At 43.0% G+C, this 15,653-nt stretch overlaps 1 long non-coding RNA gene across 1 annotated transcript; it reads right to left on the bottom strand.

Annotated features, from left to right (window-relative positions):
• Positions 1-1,324: 1,324 nt before the first annotated feature.
• LOC306804696 lies at positions 1,325-10,889 on the bottom strand. The gene is made up of 2 exons (XR_013774969.1): positions 4,920-10,889; positions 1,325-4,861 (listed from the first exon to the last, which is right to left on the bottom strand). It is a non-coding gene; the product is annotated as an uncharacterized lncRNA (long non-coding RNA).
• Between the last annotated feature and the right edge of the window lie 4,764 nt (positions 10,890-15,653).

Consider the following 15,653-nt stretch of genomic DNA (forward strand, 5'->3'; position numbering starts at 1 on the left):
TAGGACACTGGGAGCTGTAATAAATCTAACAAGGTTTCCTCTTGAACTTCCATGGATGAAAGTCCATTTCTGACTGTATATTGTGCATACAGCAAATGAATGTCCTCTTCTGGAGGAAGGCAACTCAGTTAGGTTTGGTTTTAGTTGAGACTTAAAGGTTAAGTCCTTAATTAACCTAAAGGATAAACAACAGCTGAGTTCACATTACAAGCTTATCTAGGTCAAGCCCCTCTGAGGCAGGTTGTAAAAAGTGTCTAACAAAACTGAATAAACTGTCCTTGCTGTATGAATAATGATTTCAGCAAAGCTCACAATGAGCAGCTCAGCTGTATTGGCTCAAGAGACTTGCATGCCTTGACCTTTGATCTCTCTAGTCTTAAAGTACCTGACAGTATTTGATAGGACAGATGAATTTCTTATCCAAACAGCAAGTTTATCACTGCTGTTTTTACAGTACATGTGCTGTTTTCACTCAGGTTATTTTTCTCCAACTGATGAAGCTACACCACTGAGGTGGACTTACTTGGAAGAAGGTGCTTGCTGCTCCATGGCTTGATGCTGCATCTCTTCAGTGTTCTGTTCTTGTCACCTGCTCCAGAAAGACTAGGCCTTGAGACTAAATAAAGCAGCTTTTCAGTGTTCCTCCTCTGTACTTGTGACAAACTCAGTTCAATTTGCCAGTTAAAGCTGAAAACACAATAAACAAAGCGGCTACCTTGCCTACTTTGGAACAGTGGGCAGCAAGCTTTCTGACTTGTACCAGGAAGGCAATAAAACTGGTCCCCTGGTCTGGGATCCTGTTGCCTCCACCTTATGGTGGAAGTGCCTGAATGTATGCCCCTCTGAATAGGGACAATAATGATTTGGGGGTTCTTGAATGGCTTCCAGGTGTGCTTCACTGGACATCAGTGGACATCAGCATCAGATGGGTTGATTGGAGTGAATATAACATGGCACAGCATCCTGTGAGCAGTGTGAATGCAGCTCTGAGTAACGAAGGATCAGGTACATCAAATAAGGGATGGCAGCAGGGTGTGCGTGGCTGCCTGCTGACCCTGCTGTGTAGCTGAGGAGACTGAAGGCTGAGTTGAAGCTGATGTATGCTATCAGCCTTTGCATGTTGGGTAATTAAAAACCAAGACTTCTCTTTGGTGGTATAATGTGCTGTTAAATCATTCTGGAGCAGGGCTGTGGGCAGGTAACTGGATATTTGCAGCTGGAGGTCATGCAGGACTTGACTATGCACTTGCACTTAAGCATTCAAGTATTATTCTTGCGCAATGGCTTAACATGAAGTCAGGGAACTGTTTACTGCTACGTGCAATCTTCCTTATGTGGCTTAGCTTCAAATGCTCCAGTTTTCCTTCTGGTTTGAGCAGAGCAAACAAGCCCCTGTTATAACAAGAGCTAAGTCATTATATGAAAAAAAAGCAGGTTAAACTCCAGGACTCCAAAGGCAGACTTGACTCTTGTAGAGGAGCATCTCTCCAGGTGGGAGTACAGATGCAGCATGAAGTGTGTTTTCAATGACCTGTGCCAAGTGTGTTCTTATACAGACTGATACACCTCTACTGCAATTTCTAGTGGAACACTTGGCTTGATGAGGAGAAAGATGTATGAATACATTTACTGAGCATTAAACTTAAGTAAGATGTTAATAACTGTCTGAAGTTCCATTTGAGTCCTATCTGGCTTAAGTATAATGTCAAGAATACTTCAGGTCTAAGGTACAGAACTACAATCTGGAATGTAGTAAGAGGTGTGTAGGGGGGAAATGTATCTAACGAAATGCTCACCCAGATCTGTTTTCTAAAGCTTTCCAAAGTATTAACCCAGTTCTTAGGCCTGACAGGTCTCTCAGTTCTTGCTCAAAAAGAGGATACTGTTATCAGTTCAGCTCAGAGCTTATGTAGACAGAAGCTTTCCTTAATTGCTATAAGCATATGTTGCAGTGTTCACCTCCTGTTGACTTTATAGTTGGGAGAAGGAGGGAAGAGGAACAAAAAAAAAAAAACGAGCTATAATTTTCACCGTAATCTCCACACTTCATGGAAATGGCAGGTGTTCCTCTTGGGAGGGGAAGGTGTTATCTCTAACACCAAGTGAGAGGTTTAGTGTAGAGGAAGTGATTGTGATTGCAAGACTTAATGAAACTGCCTCTAAACTATGTATGCTATACTATCCAATGTAAATTCTTATTTTTTTCCTTACATAGCTTCAGAGCTTTGTCTCTAACTTGCACAAACATTTTTAATGTCTGTAAAACTGGTCACTTTTCATTATCATGCTAATACAACTGATTTGTATTACTATTGATAATAAAAAGAAAAAATGAGCTTCATATTTGTTTGTTATTGATTTTTACAGCATTCTAAGAGCATGCCTAATCCCCAAATTTTTGAATGAGCCAGACACTGATTTTCAGTGTCTGGAACTAACCTTTCTATCAAATATGAAACAAGATTAGATTGTGGGAGGGGAGGAAGAGGTGACTTGAGACACTCATCATTGGCTTTCTGGAAATTGTATACATGTTTTCCAGGACTGAATTTACATAGTAGTTTGGTTCATTCACAGTTATTTTTCCAGAACTTAATTGGATCAGACAGCTTGTGTCAACTGTATAAATGACAGAGTTGCTTTGTCTTTTCTTCAGACAGTCTTATGCCTTTGAATAACAGAATAAGCAACAGTGTGTGGAAAAACGAGTCCATAGTCTTTCGAGTGTGCCAGCTTCCATTCTATGTGTAGGTTTGTGGTGAATGAAATGCAGGAGAGAAGCTGAGATGCAGGATGGCTCAGGACAGACTCACTGCTCTCTAATGCCACTTAACTTGGAGTGGCAGAGCAATGGGATTCACAGTAAACTTTCAGGCAGTTTCTGCCACCGTTGTTGTACAAGTTGGAAGTGGAGCATTCTCTAGCTGATGACTTCTGGCCAAGGACTGCAGCAATTTACATAATCTTGTTTACATGGTGCTTGGCTGGTGTTTGCCCTGTGTTTCTGATTGCCACGGTGGTTTATGCTGCTCTCCTTCCCAGTGAAGTAACTCTTAAAATATTCTGTGGCAGAGAAAGGGTAGCATGAAAAGTGTTGTGTAGGAGGCAGGAGAGGGTTGGAGCACAGCTGTGTTACACAGCTGTACCCAAAGCCCAGATTGGCACCTTTTTTTCCAGATAGTCTGCAGATGCTTGCGAGGAGCAGGCTCGCCTTTGGTTGCAGCAGGATGAAACGGGAGGATGATGACTCGTGTGTAGTTTGGCTTCTTCCTTTGTGTTTGCCTGTATTCTGCCCAACCAGAACATTTTAGTGTGGTTCTGTGAGCTAAGTGATGACAATTCCTGGGATGGTACAGGCGCCTCTTCCTGAGAACTGCTGGCTCCATCTTGTGGATTTAGGAGTTAGAAGCTCTGCTGTGGAGAGGGGCTCTTCAGCATGCTCAGACGAGCAGACAAGTTGCTGCTATTTATCTGCCACCTGAATTACATGTAGAAATCCACACTAGCTAGATGCTTCTGGTTTTGTTGCTTGGCTGTATTATTCTCTCATGCAGTATGAGACTTTGTTCTAAAATTAAATTTTCCTTTTGCATGCAAATGCTAATGTTAAATCTTGCCTAAACATTCTTCTGTGCAGCAGAACACCCAATTTCTCATGAGGATGGTGGATTTACGTTTTCTCTGGCATTAAACCAGTTTGCCTTGCAAGTGTAAGTTTGTTCTGCTTGCTGAGCACTGATTTGCATGCCTGAAAGAATACTTATTGCTCTCTGAGACTGTGCAGTACTTCACTAAATGTTTTGTTTCTAAGGGTGACTAAAGATGCCGGGCTTTCTTTGAAATAAAAAGCCTTAATTTGGGGGTGGGGCATAGAATATCCTATCTATGTTTTTCCCTTGGTCTTTCTTCCCCCAAACTACTCAGTGTCTCTTATGGGAATAGGATCTACTAGGGATATAGCAGCAAAAGCATTCTAACTCCAAAGGGGGTTGAAAATAAAAAGTTGAGGTTAGACTGGGATCACATGCTCTGCCCTTGCCTTCCTTACAGAGTTGATTAATCTCCAGAGTTTACAGTAAGTTCCCTTCAATGAGCTTTGTTACTTGGCTTTGAGGCAGAATCATGTTTCTGATATAATCAGAGTTTATAGAGTTTGTTTTTAAAGCCTAACATTTGGGATATCAGAGGCTTTATGCATGTTGGCTTCATAGGGCAAATACCAGAATTCAAGGACAAACTTGTGCACACATGTAGCATTGAGAGACAAGGAAAGTTACTCCCTGCAGTTTAATAGTGCTCTGTTTTTATTTTAAAAAGGAAAACACATACAACATGAGTGTGGATGAGTGTTTCAACCTGTGGTCTGTAAGAGTGCTCTGTAACATGATTACTCTCCCCACAAAATGATGGCATTACAATTCTGTACCTGTAAACAAGGAAAACAACTGTGGACTGTGGGAAGGAGTAATTATCTGAAAAAATAGCCAAAATCTTCCTTGCTTCTAAATGAAAACCATCATGGCAACATTGCCCAAGATACCCTGCAGTTTTACTCCTAGAGATTTGGCTCATCAGTTTTAAAAGGGCTGGTGAGAGATGATCCTGGTCAGACACAGACTTCCCTGACAGAAGTGTCCTTTTACAGAATGACAGGCTGCAGAAATCAGAAGTTAAAACTGTTTCTTGCTTGGAAGCTGGTGTTATGAATATCCAAACATATTAGGTTGCTGAAAAAAAATGCCTGCAGGATGCACTAGGTTTCTAGTTTTAATTTTCTAGTTTGTGCCCTGGTCATGGGTGTGGAAGAACTGCTTTTCACTCAGGGGTCTCTATAGCCTGCTTGAAGGGTTCAGAGGGTTTCCTAGGTCTGCTTGGGTTCAAGCAGATTAATAAAACATGAGCCCTTCTTTTCCTTTCACTGCTGGTGACTGCATCCCAATTAGGTGCTGAGCAGTGCTGCTGTGTGACAGGTACTTGCATCCCCAGCTATGGTTGGCTGCCTCATTCCAGCTCTGAAGACTGCAGGACAACAGAATGAATCACACTATGGGAAGAACAAGTACTCACAGAAGGATTATGAGCACAAGGACAGCTGGACGCTTCAGACTTTGCTAATGAAAGCTGCTTCCACCTGAAGAACAGCAGCAGAATATGTGATTCACCTACCTGTGCAGCCAGGTTAGAGCTTTCTAATGTGGTACCTTGAGTAAATCTGCTTGAATGATGACAGTAGTGCACTAAACACTTGTGGAGCAGAGGGTAACACTGTGCCTGCTGGAGTTGTTATGATTTGCCTTTTTTTCCCTCCTTTCCCTCCCTGAACAGTACCGAGGGAGGAGGGCAGGCAGAGCTTCTCCTGCGTGGGAATACAGGCCACATTTGCAGCTTTGCCTCAGGAGCTTGAAAACCATAAGTCAGGCCTCCAAAACTGCATTTGGTTTAGAAATAATGAGATGCTTTAGAAAATGAACTTGGAGTTCTCTTTCACAGTCTTTTTGTTTCCAAGCATTTTGAGTACCCTTGCTTCATGTTTGCAAGCTTTCTTTCTTTAACAACGATGGCAGAAGTACTTTTTTCAATGAAAACAAAGATGTTCTTATGCTTGCTGATTCCAGCACCTGGGGCATAAATTTTAAAATATTGTGGCATTTGGAGAGAAGTGGAGGCAGGACACGCAAGCCACTCAACTTTAAGCCCCATTTCTGCTGGGTCACCATCCTTTGGAGTAGGAATCCGAAGGATTGCAAAAGCGGGAACATAAGGATCCCCTGTTGGTGGTCCCAGTGTCTGTCTTGGCAGCTTGCCAGGAGCCCAAGGGATGCACTTAATTTTCTTTATTCATTAGCATATTTTTAATCAAATCCATCAAACCACAATGTTTCCACATGTCTCTCCCATGGCAGATGAACAAAAATAGGTCAGTGCCCAAATGTACCTTTAACACACTGCAGTTCACTCTCTTTCTATAGTTGTAGTTGGAGGACAGCAAATGACTTGTACTTTGCACCTGGTGAAAACTTGTGATGAAGACTTCCCTTCTCTCCTGAAAGAGGTGAGCACATGGAGTTTGTCCATGACACAAACTGCTTTCCATACGCTGCCCAGTCAGAGGGCAGGAAAAGCTGTGTCTGAATCCTCTCCAACTTGAAACTAAGTTCACAGCATTTGTTTAATAGTGAATAATCAAGCAGGTGCAATGTCCAGGGCTGAATTCCCTGGCCCTAATGAAGTTCCAAGACTGCTTACACCTAGTTTAATAACAGGCTTTTTACATTCTTGTCACCTGTAACCTACCTTCATATACCTCATGCTGCCAACCCATCTCTAGCCAGGCAAGGAAAATGTTGCAGTGTTGAGATCATGTTCACACTTGCAGCTGAGACGTGTCTTGCCTTGTTTCTTATCTCTGAATTGTTCATAACAAGAGCTAAGTAAAAATTACTCTTCATGTTTTTTACATGAGCTTTCAAAGTTGGTTCTGGGTGGGGTGAATATTGCATCAACACCAAGTTAAAACTTATCTTTTGTTCTTCTTTTTTGGAAAGAAATGGGAATATAGATTCCAGGGAAATTCTTCCCTATGAGACACAAATTGGGTAAAGTCAAAGGTATTAAATAGGTTTGGAGGTTCTGAAATGCAAGTCTATGACAAACAGATGTGTGCTTTAGTTAGTTTGTTTTCTTTTTTCCTAAAAAGCCTTTTCAGGACTTCAAATTTTAAAGGCTGATGGACACATATCCTAAATGTAGAAATTAGAGTGGACTTGTAGCCTGTTCCTAGCTGCAGAAAAGCTAGGGAAGTGAAAGGTGCAAAGCTCTGCAGCCCCACCTTTCCTGGTAACCCCTTGCTGCTGACAGCACCATCACCCCAGACAGGCTGCAGCAAGAGGCGCATGCACAGAGGAAGCTCTGCTGCTGGCAGAGGCTCCCTTTCAGTCATCACGGGCTCCCTTGCGGTTCCTCTTGTTTTGGGAAATAACCAAGGGGTGAGGGTAAGAAAGGTGTCTTAGCAAGATTGTTAATTTGGCTTCCCAGTTAAAGGAGTTGGGTACTTCCTGCTGGGAAGGCCTTTTGCATGTATTTGTGTCAGAAGCCCAAAAAGAGACTACAAGCTCCAAAGGCTGGAAATCCGTAGTGAGAAGATGAAGTTTTCTCTGATGTACACCAGGTGGTCTCTGCTAAATAACAAAACATCCCAGTCATGGGCTGGGGAGCTGTTTATTCCTGCCTTGTTGCATGCCTGTAATTGTTCTCAGCAGCAGTCCCATGTTATGGGCAAATATTCTATCAATTTATTCTATTCATTCAGCTCTTCCACTTCTGCTCTAAGTAATGTCTTCCTTGACAGCTTCCAACCACTTGGTTACTTTCAAGTCTTAATAGAGACAGTTAATGGTTTGCCTTGTCTAAATCCACCCTTAGTTACCCCTGTATTCTTTTACTGTCCTTTAACCATTACTGCTAAACAAGCTCAGCCTTGCCAACTAGACAGAAAGTAAGTTCCAGCAGGACTAATTTTGCTTAATTCTGCAAGTTCATGCCTTGTCACTTTGAGAGGGAAGAGAGTCACTTGGCACATTTGTGGCCTCTGCTCTTCTGTAGTGTGCCTGCTTTGTGGACAGACTTGGGTCTGTACAGAATTTATTGTGCAGTGGTTTGGACTCTGGGTGAGCTGCCTCTGCTCTTGCCTTGTGGAGTGCTAGCACAGCAAGGACAGTGATATTTTAGTTTGGGGGAAGAGTGATGTTTTAGTTTGGGAGCAGCAGGCTTAGAAGAGGTCTTGGGCATCACTGGGGTGTGTTGCAATGCCAGCTCTTGGCAGCCACCACAAATCTTTGCCTTTTGAAGTGATGTTTCCTGAACCATGCTCTACCTCAAAATGGCAGCCACCAAAACCAAGAGGCTGCTCCTCTGCCTGGGCAAGCCATGGGCAACACAGCCTCTTAAATCTACCTTGCTTGCGGGCTGAGAATCCCTTGGGCTTCACAATTGAGGCTGTGTCTTGGCTTCTTTCCAGGAGCACAGCGTGGGTCCGTTCATGCAGGGAAAGGCAGGGTGGTTGGCAGCACAGCAGTGTTTTGTATACACTGTGCTCGGCGCTCAAAAGGCTAGTGCCGAACATGGGGAATTTCACATGGCTCAATTCCCTTCTGCCCCGGGGAATGTGTATGTCTCCCCTCCCAGCAGAGTGCACTTACAGGGTCTGCTTGGTGCCAGGGAGGGGACTGCCTCCATCCACTTAAAGCTGATCTCATGTGAATTAGCTAGTTCCAAATGTTTTGGCTAGCAGGGTGAGAAGAAGGGAGGCCTGGGCTTGTGGTTCTCTGAACTGTCTATTTACAGAGTTGTGGGTTCCTGCTCCCTTTTGGTCATGCACTGACTCAACTGGAGGCTTGGGGAGTGCTCCTGTCCCAGCACCACCCCATGGCCTGCTCCTTCCAAGAAGGCCTGAGCTGCCTCTCAAGCTCCCTGGGACTCTGTCAGCCAGATAAGAAGATTGAGCCCAGCTCTTCTTCATGAACCATTGGACTACTGACTAAATTAAGGTATGAATAAAAATAGCCTACGCCCATATCCTCCACCCACCTTGAGCTCTTTTAGAATCAGGGAAGAAAAAAAAAATTACATTTATTGCTGCATTTTTGGACACCTGATCTGGAAGGTGGGCAGACTGAAAACACCTGCTGCACTGAGTTCTTAGAGAAAAAAGTCAGAGATGTTCATCTAGTCATTGTAAGGGACTGAAGTCCGAGATGGATGCTGCAGGATTTACAAAGCTCAGAGGCCTTTGGTTTGCCACTAAAGCCAGTGACATGCACTTGGACATCTTAAATATATCATCATGGAAGTCACTACCACATCAGATGCTCAAGATTTCTTTGCCTTTTGCTATGACACAAGTGATTGTAACATAAAAAGTTAATTAATGTGGGTAGGAATTAAGCATCAGTTAAAACCACACATTTCACAAATTTCATGTTGCTCTAGCAGAAGTTGAATAAGTGTCTTCTGTCTCCTTGAACTTTGTGCTGACCTGCATGCACAACATGATTTGTACTGAGAGTAACAGGGAGTGGACATCCAACAAACATTTTCCCCAAGTGAAATCTGTGCAACTGCTTTATTTCTCATGATATTTGTTCCAGTAGTTCACCAGGCTGTGGTCAATTTACTTAGCTGCTGTCCAGGAAATATAAGGTAAATAGCATGCAATCATACTGATGATATTAAACAAAAGCACCTTTTCAGTGTGACTGCACACCGTTGGCAGCTTGAGTGCACATTTTGTGGTAGGGGAAATGTCTGTGACCCAAGGAACACCTGAAGCTGAATGAAGCAAGAGCCCTTAGAAATGCAGTCCAAGCCATCATACCTAAGGCTCAGATTTTATGGCATTATGAAGAGACTAGCCTTAACACACATACACACAAAATATAGGGGTACTGTGATGCCTAAATAATGGATTAACTTAAATTTTTTCTAACCCTGACATCTGGAAAAAGCTGTGGCTGTACAAAATACCATCTATTGCTAATTCTTTATACAGCTCTAGCACCTCTCACCCTGAAGGACCAGACCCCTTGAACTCTGGCCCGTGAGTACCTTCCCACTCTCCCCAAAAGACCACAGTAAATGAGGTCCTCTTAGAGAAGTCCAGCTGTGTGATAGCAGCTGCTGCCTTATGCTCCTCTAAAGGGAAAGTGGGGCCTGTTTTGGGGTGTAATGGGACCAACTGGATGCAGGCCTTGCATTTTAGCTCAGTGCCCTTCACTTTTCTTGTAGAGGTGTCCCTGCAGAAGACGGTCCCAAAGGATGCAGCAGCCAAGTACAGCATCTGATGGAGTGAAAATATGTGCACAATTCAGAGCAAGTACCAGTTTACAATAACCCTTAGTAAAGAGGAACTGTGGAGAATAAAACAACTAATTGGGTCTGTGTCAGGGTGCTTTAGTACCAAGGATAAAATTTGGCCAAAGAAACGAAGCTCACACCTTTCTGTTGCACACAAATAAACCAATATTTCCTAGGGATCTTTCACAACTGGTATTGGTGAGGATTTATCACACATAATGTCCAAACCTGAATGCACCTGGCCCCGGTATGGGATCTTTAGTGATGGTTTTTTGGGGTTTGGGTGGTTTTTTTAATATTCCATTTTCAGCTGGAAATTACTGATGTGACCAAAGTCCGATTCCTTTCAGCAGTTTCTCCCTTCCTCCCCCCACCTTTTCGCACTCCCTGAGGTCTGACCATCTGGAAATCCTCCTCCACCTCTTCATCATGTGTGAATTTCCACCTAGGGCTGAAAGTGTCACTGTACTAAAGTGTGATGCATTAACACATTGAGGCAGAAAGCAGAGGGGAGTTGGGGATTATAACACTTCATGACCCACTCCGCAGTCGCTCTATGATTTAATCATCTTTATCAGCTTGTATCCTTTTCTTTGTATCCCATATTTTCCCTGTATCCTTTATTAAAAAATCTCCATAATTAAAAAAAACCCCGACACTCTACACAAACACGTAGAGTGCAGAATCTTATATTGAAACTAGGATCGACTGAAAAAGGCAAATGTCTCAAGGAAAACACTCCTTACTCGAGCAATCTGGGGGACCTAGATCCCTCTTTCACAATGAATTATTATCCATATCTCCTATTGCAAACTTGGGTTTCTTCCTTCCTACTCTCATGCATATGATCTGAAAAAATATATATGTGTATCTAAAATATCAATAGTGATAATGCTATCTTGTACAGAAGTTAAACTCTGCAAATCAGGTACTGTGTTGTTTCATACTTTTGGTAGAGTGAAATGGAAAATTCACTAGTTTGGAAGTCAGTTAGCTGCCTAGCCTTCTTCTGACTAAATACTGAGGCTTATTATGCTTCAAATAAATATATATATGTATTTTGTGGCTTGGTTGCTGTAATCATCTTGGATGTAATAATGTTACTAGCCTCAGGGCTATATTTATTAAGATTTTAATTTAAAATCTTTCTGTCCTTCAGCATTTAAACAGAGGAAAACCCCATGTGGAGTAGCCAAAAAAAAAAGTTCATCCTTTTCTTTTTTATACATTCCCCTCCCCTAGGCCCTCTCTCTCATCTTTTAAGCAAAAAACCCTAGAACAACACACTTTCCTGTTGCAGCTCTGCACCCAGCTAACACTTCAGTACCTGTGTAGGTTTGTTAGACCCAGTGTCTGCTTAACATGATCCATGTGCTTCTGCTCTTGCCATCTCTGAAGCAGTGGTTTGTTTTCTTATCCTAGTATAATAGTATCAGTATATTTCACAGTAATATTTCCACATATTATAATTTATTCTTAATAATATTCTTGGTAAAGATCTCTACCACAGCTGTAAACATTGAGGGGGGACAAGACTATTACTCAGAAATGGCAAAGGGCTGTGGAGAAGTTTTATGGTTATTCTTTATTAATAAGCTCCTCCACTTCTGAGAAGATCAAGGCAGGGAAATAACAGAACAAGAAGACCTGCTTGTAGCCTGGAAAATGAAAAAGCTGTCACAGTGTAAGTGCTTTTTCACGTGTTTTAGAAGAAATGGCAGAGGTTAGCACCCAAGTTGTATAGCATTTGCAACCCGTTTTCTTTTAACCCCACAGCCTACTCAGGCACTGAGTTATGACTGAGAGATACTGAGCAGCACAGAATGCAATTCAGAACTTTTTTTAATAACCTTCTCCTGTGATTTAGTGTGGTAGCAGAGGGCCTTTCTTGGAGCCAGTGTCCACACAGCAAACGTGGTGGGTGAGAGGTCTGAGCATTCTGGCCCAAGGCCTGCAGTGGCTAAATTGCAGTGGGCAATGAGCATGAGTTGTGTGGGGCAGCTCTCAGCTGGGATTAATCCACAGAGCTGCACTCAGGGTGACAGTGCTGCTGTTCTGCCCCACTGGAACAGCCTCCTGGCTGGAACTGGGGCACTTTGGTGCTCTTACAGCACTGCCTCAATCCTGGCCCCAGCAGAGAGTCAAACACATCACAATCATCTTTCAAATCTCACTCTGACATTCTTTTGAAAACAGCCGAACTGCACAACAGTTTTGGTTTAATATAATAAGATTCATGAAAACAAAACTGTGCAATTTAACTATGAACAGATTGAAAATTACTTTTGACATACAGCACCAAGGCCATGCTGTTCATGTCAAGCTCCATGGAAAAGATGAATTCTTGTATGCCTCTTTTCTTTATTTCAAAGGAACTTACAGAGAACTGAATGCTGTCATCCTAACTCGCAGCTAGTGAAAATGGGGCAAAGAGAGAGAAATTCAGGCCTAAGCCCAGGACTTCTGTCTGCAGACAGTCCACCAGAAGTAGGTGTAGATATTTCCTTTACATTGTGCTACTTGATTGTGGGGGAAAAAAAAAGTAGCCTATGTTCAGGTACTCGTGGAACACTAGTGATTGTCTGTTTGACATGACTCTGGTACTCCATTTCTCCTATGGCATTCCAAGCTACCAGCCTTTTTTTGCTTCTGAGCTTCATTTAAAATTGAAGGGAAACATCTCTATCTTGCCGCCATTCCCTGATAATCTCTGCTTTTCTCAGGACAGCTGATTTTAACATTGCTCCATCCTAAAGTTCATTTTCTAGATCTATCAGATACATCAGTCATGGGTGGATGTACAGAAGAAAAGCACCCGTAGACTTCTAAACACGCTGCCTCAGTAAGTAGCGTTCAAATTACAAAAAGTCAAGTTTTAACTATTTTGTTTACCACTTAAATGCAGATTTTATTTTTAACCACTTTGCTACTTTGCAAGCCTTTTGGTGTGAACTTAAACAAACATGAAAATCATGTTCTTTACAGTATGTTAAAAGTGCTTATATGTTAAAAGTGCTCACCACAAAGCAGACACTTCTTTGTTGGGCAACCAGCACAGCTTTTTCATGTTCTCTGTGTGTCCTCACCCGCCCCAACCTATTTAGGTCAATACAACCAACTTCAGAGGAAGTCACTGCCTGGTTATAAGGCTACGGCTTTGGACTGCAGAGGACACACTGTGCGAGGAAAACAAGAATACTCTGGGCTGTCAGCAAGCAGCGGGTAGCTCTCGAGCAGCACACAGGATACCCACTGATGGTGTTTGGCCCCTTTACTCTGGAGACTGGAGCAGATCCCCGAAGTCAGCCCTTTTGGCAAAGGGACACTGCTGTGTGTGGAGACCTGCCTAGGCAGGGACCTGACTGCACTGCACCACGGGCACAAAACTCAGCCCCGCTTCCCTCCCCACAGTGAACCTGGGGCTCAGCTGCAAACCCTCCCAGGGCATGGAGGGGCCCCTGAAGAGGATTGCTCAGTCAGCACGCTGCCCATGAAGCACGGCGAGGTGGCTGAGGCGAGGGCAGCAGGACTCCAGCCGTGCTGAGCAGCTGGGAGCAGGAGGCTGAGGCTGTGAGTATATCCCTGCCACCCTGCCCTACTGTCTCCCCATGCTCCCCATCCTGCCTGACACTTGTGCTGGAAGCTGGCATTCAATAGGTGCTCTTCAAAACCTGTTGAGGGCTCTACTGTATTTCTCTGTGACTCATCTTTCAGATTCTCGTTGTACCTGCTTTAGATGAAGAGTTCCCAGTTTGGTCAGGTCTTTTGTTTTTGTCTGCTAAACCCCTCTTTTTCCAAGTGCTGTTCAGAGTAGGACCCTTTCTTTCAGAGAGCAAATATCTGTTAACAAACAGTTTTCAATTACAGAAGCATGGGCAGGAGTAAAGAAGCCAGATTAATCTCTTAGTGTTTTTATTTTTTCATGAGTTAGATCTACCTTTGGCAGTTCAGAAAATGTCTTGATCATTCAGAATGGCATTTACCTACCTGATTTTCAATAGGACTTTTCTTTTATACAGAATTATGCTGGTTTTGAAACATCCACTGTCTTTGTCACAGTTGTTCAAGAAGTAATTTTGTACAGTGAGGAATGAGTCTGATTATGGACACATAATTTCATGTGAAGCTAAAGAATGTAAGGAATACAAATTCCAGATAGAGCACAGCACTCCCAGCCTGCCCCTGTACCCTGTGTCTCAGTTTCTCTGTATTTCCTGCAAGATGACAATGGCCACCTTGTAAAATGCTCTTTCAGATATGAGGCAGAAGTATATACTTCAAGGTCTAGCCTTGAAACTTCTGTGGGATAGCAATGCTCTTCTGAAGTGCCATTTAAAACAGATTGCGTTTCACTACGTGCAAAAATCCCCCATATAGACGCAGCTATATGAGCAAAAAAAAAGTGCTTTTGCCAGTATAGCCTATTTTATTTGGAAAACGCTTGCAGAAAAAGATGCTTGTGCTAGTAAAACTTGTATTTGCTGGTTATCAAAGGAGAAGCATTTCTAGTGCAAACCAGGCCTCTCATATGTGAAGCTTTTATTCAGTTCAGCCATCATGACAGTACAGAAAATCCTACCTCAAAGGGATTAGTAAGGTTACCTAATAGATATTATTAATGGTTTAAGAGCATAAAAGGTGCTTTGGCCAAAGGTGAAGGGGCAGATCCTTCACTAGTGTAAATTGTTCATGGTCCCACGGAGGGCATGGTGGGAACACAGAGCACTGAGGGAGCTTCCTTGTGCCATCACCACCTGCTCTGTTTCTAGCTCAGGACTGCACTGACTGGGCTCTCCAAGAGTGACTTCTGCATCCTTACCCCTGAGAAAAATGTACATAAGCAAATATCTAGGTTATAAAGAAAGGAAGAGTTGTATCTGGAAAGACCCTGTTTGAGTAGGGAGGTTGGATCAGATGACCCCACGGGTGGTCCCTTCCAACATGATCTTTTCTGTGATTCTGCAGCAGCTGGATGTCCCAGGAACATGCCAATTTACACTGCCTGAGGATGCCAGTTTATACTGTTTTCATTATACTAGTAGCTTTTTATAGGCATCAGATCCCAGTCATGAGACTTGATGATTCTACAGAAAATACCCTCCGACGCTGTGCTTTCTCACAGCAGGGCTCCCTGGCTAATCGTGTGCTTGCCCATCAAGCACAAATCCCAGCCATTTCCTTCCCAGTTTCCCCCTGCATTTAATGTATGGAAAAGCATGACCCTGAATCAGATGAATAGCAGCCGGTTTGAGAAGGTGTGTGTGAAAATGTATCCTCACGCAGATGAGCTCAGAACAAATAGAATAGAGGGGAGGAGGGGAAGAGAGCAGAGTGGGGGGAGTGTGAAGCTACCCTTTCCCTGATAGTTCAGCCACTATGTGTAAGCAACAAGTTTATGCCCAAGGGAAAGAACTGAAAGCTGAGGAAATCTTAAAATTAACAGAGCTTTATGGCTCAATCAATAGGCCATGCTCCCTGAGCAAGATTAGAAATCAGATGGCACATTTCTTTCTGTTAACCCTGTTTGCTCTCCCCAAAGGCTCTTCTGCCTGAAAGCATCTGAGGTTTGATTAAGTTCTTCTCTAGGAGGAAGCCAGAGAAAGTCCATTGTGTGAAAACTGCCTCCAGAATGCTGTGTTGGACACACTTTAAATAACAATAGAGGTTATTAGAGTATTAGTTTGTTAGTAATTGTGAGAGAAGATAAGTCTTCCCAATATTTGAATATGCAAAATGGCTTTGGCTAACTCAGAAAGAGGGGGAATAAAAAGCAAAAGCCAAAACATGCCACTACAGTGAGT

The sequence above is a fragment of the Erithacus rubecula genome (assembly GCF_903797595.1).
Source record: "Erithacus rubecula genome assembly, chromosome: 8".
NCBI lineage: Eukaryota > Metazoa > Chordata > Aves > Passeriformes > Muscicapidae > Erithacus > Erithacus rubecula.